The following is a 3558-nucleotide window of genomic DNA, read 5'->3' on the forward strand; positions in this document are numbered from 1 at the left end:
GATTTGTGTTAAGTTTATGATGGGTGACAGGATTGTTTCTTCATACAAATAGATTTGAAGTTTAAAAAGTCAATTAAACAGCCTCATCTCAGGGGTTTAGTGAAGGCGAGTCATTTGTGATCTGAGGAGAAGGGGAAGCACACAGAGGATGAAGACAGCATGTGGGGCTGTGAGCCGTGGAGCAGGTCTGGCCAGAGCTCTGTGTGTGGAGCAGTCTCTTCTGTGAACAGCAGAATCCATCCATAAGGCAGAGCCAACCGAGAAAAAAAAAAAACACTTCCTGTGTGTATTGTTCAAAGAGGGCCCCGTCATCAGACCTCAGCCAGGCCAAGCAGTCCGGCATGGGAGCCTGCCGCCCAGTGAGAGCTGTGGGATTTCTTCTGGAGCAGAGAGCTCGTCATAAAAGCACACACTCTGATGGAGGATGGTGACATCAACAAAATGGTCCATGTGAATAACAGCAAGATACAAGATCCAGTTCCACAAGTGGCGACACAATGTGTTGGAGAATTCCCCTCGCCCATTCTCAACGTACTGGCCACCTTTTTAGCACAAATGTGTGAAAACTGACAAGAAGCATCATGCCCACTACAGCACAGTCACATAGTGCAACACCAGACATTCTGGGCACATGTAATGTCAGACATGCCATTCACAGTCTTATAAGTCAGTGTATTATCAACATTGTTTTAAAGCTGATATTTTATGGTACAAGTTAGTTTGATTGAAAAAATACAATGTCCGCAACACTGCTTTTGACTCCCAATTATTTAATGCACAACAGGCAACGTTTCGACCCTGCTGGGTCTTCTTCAGGCAAAAGTTAGTTTGAGTAAATAAATTCCTCCTTCAGGTTGAAGTGTCTTGATCAGGTGCATGAATGGGTGAGTTGGTTGACAGCTTTCTCTGCCACACTAGGATAGTGCTATTCAACATAGCCATATTAAATCAACACCCAACAGGAGCGGCATGTCAGCACACCACAACTCTCACAACCATACACACACACACACACACACACACACACACACACACACACAGCTACCATCTTTCCCGTGTCTCTACAACTAAGGAGTTGACAACAAACATCAAGACCTCCTCTAATCAGAGCACTGGTTCCAGTTATGGGACAAAAGCCAAGGGCACTTGGGAGCAGCGCCAGTGTGTGTCCTTCAATAATAAATCAGCCAGTCCTGTTCAGAGAGAAAGGGACCGGGCGGCCCTCTAGTGCAACAGCACCTACTGTATGGCTGCCATACGACTCTGCACATATACATTCTCAGTGGCTGGAGGCAGGATTACTGCGTACACTGTGATTTGGGGGCCCTGCTTTGTGTATTTATATATTTATTCATATATGGCAGCATTGTTTTTCTAAGGCAGCGATTCCCAGTAAGGAAACCTGATCCCAGGGAATGATTCCAACAAAAACAACTCCCCCACCAACCTGTGGGGAACAGTTGGCCCCAACTCCAAATGGACAGACCCCCCAAGAGACCCAGGCTGTGATTTAATTACACTGAGAAAACACCAGGATGAGCTAACGGGGGAGACCTTCAGTGAATGGACCATCAGAAGTGTATTGGAGCTCAGGCTTTTTGGTATGTATTAAAGCATAATATGCATACATATTTTCCATAAGAGGATGATGAAATATGCTCTGTTTTAAAAGATTCGATTTTCAAGATTCGCTGTGTGTGTGTGTGTGTGTGTGTGTGTGTGTGTGTGTGCGTGCGTACGTGCATGCGTGCGTGCGTGCGTGCGTGTCATGTAAGTTCCTCTACTCCTGCATGTGAGCGGGCAGGGCTATTTGTGTGCAGGACAGGGGGATGTGGAGCAGCTGTGTGGTGGGACTCATTTTGATGTGGTGAAGTCTGGCCTTGTTTACCCGCTCTTCTCTTTCTGAGCCTTTGGTCATTCCTGCCAATGTTCTACTGAAATGGTAAAAAGTGTGTGTGTGTGTGTGTGTGTGTGTGTGTGTGTGTGTGTGTGTGTGTGTGTGTAATAATCGTGTCAAGTACCAACATTTTAACCCATAAAAACTGAATATCACTTTACATAGACACTGGATGATTGTATTTAATCCTCTCAGATGCAGGGGGAATCAAGTGCAGCTTCTAAAGTAGCCTTGTTATTTATGTCTGTTTGTTCCTTTTATCTGAACATATTTCCATGATTATGAATATTGCATTTGTAATATAAGCAGCTATAGTTCATTAGAATGATTAGCTAGCAGTACCCACATCAAATAGGAATGTTGCTAAGACTCAACTGGTTTCTGCTGTCAGCAACAGCAACAAGATCCATTTATAATGACCAACCAGGGTAATAATCAGGCAACCTTTTCTGTCTATTATTTTGCAGACGATGTCAACAAATGGCAGAAAAGATAATACTGGCCTACTTTTTTGAGGAAGAAGACCTAAATACCAAGGGATATAGCAGTGAAAAAATCCTTTTCTAGATTTCTACAAACATCTATATAAACATCTAACGACATGAATGTAGTCATTGTAGTCCCACCTATGAAAATGTGAAAATTTAAGCAAATAGTTCTAAGGAGAACATCTCAACAGGATCTCACAAGCAATGAGGCATAAACAGGCAATGGGAAGCCATGTAGCTGATGTATGGAGCTGAATATAAAGCATGCACTAACATGTGCTTTATGGTTCCCTCTCCCTGAGCATCCATGACTTATTCTTTGGCTGTTTGCTGGAGAACTTAAAGCTGTCCGTTTCTCTTAACAAGTGCTAAGACTCAATGTGTGTGTTTTCAGAGAGATTTAGTCACTAACCACATAAGACCCATTAAAGAAGGAGAGGTGAATGCTGGTTGAGCTTTATGTAATTGCTAGAATATATATTTAAAAAACAAATAGATTATGCTATACCACAGACACTAGAAAAACATGCTGCTCAGACTGAGTTGATGGTGTGGACGTTAACGGTGAATTGTTGAAGTTCAAGACTCACTGGCCAATGTATGTGGCTATGGTAACTTGAGAGGTTTAAATGGAGACTGATGAGAGAGGAAGAGGCCTGCCATGGGAGAGTGGTGTACCAGGCCAGTGGGGAGACGTTCAGCTGGCTAGGTGCTAGACTGGACCTGGTATGGCCTCCAAAATAAGCACTGGGGTCATTGCTGAGGAATTTACCATTATTAATGTCGGAACCCATGTAACATTCATCCAGACATTATTTAACAAGCTGTGTAATTATTTAAGGCCAGCCTGGCTAACTTCAGCTTTATCACAGCTGATTAATATGTGTCATCATAATTTTATTGTGTTCCATGTTGAGCCTGGCAGTGATTTGGGTTCATTATGGATTTGGATTTATGCGATGTATCACACTTATTCAACACATAATATTACAACTATGCCATTCATTATCCAGTATACATGTATGGTAACATCCAGAGCCATATAAAGGTAACATCCTATCAATGATGTTTAGTGTAATATACAAGAAAAGCATCAGTCTCCAATCAGTCTATTTTAGTAGCTTACTTTGAATGATATTGGACTATAGTTTGCAAAAGTAATAAGGGAAAGGA

At 42.5% G+C, this 3558-nt stretch overlaps 1 long non-coding RNA gene across 1 annotated transcript; it reads left to right on the forward strand.

The window, feature by feature from the left end:
• The first annotated feature begins 1545 nt into the window (after positions 1–1545).
• On the forward strand, positions 1546–2436 carry LOC125294994. Its single transcript, XR_007193613.1, has 3 exons — positions 1546–1601; positions 1776–1942; positions 2365–2436. It is a non-coding gene; the product is annotated as an uncharacterized LOC125294994 (long non-coding RNA).
• Positions 2437–3558: the final 1122 nt, after the last annotated feature.

This window comes from Alosa alosa, chromosome 1 (assembly GCF_017589495.1).
Source record: "Alosa alosa isolate M-15738 ecotype Scorff River chromosome 1, AALO_Geno_1.1, whole genome shotgun sequence".
In the NCBI taxonomy this organism is placed as follows: domain Eukaryota; kingdom Metazoa; phylum Chordata; class Actinopteri; order Clupeiformes; family Clupeidae; genus Alosa; species Alosa alosa.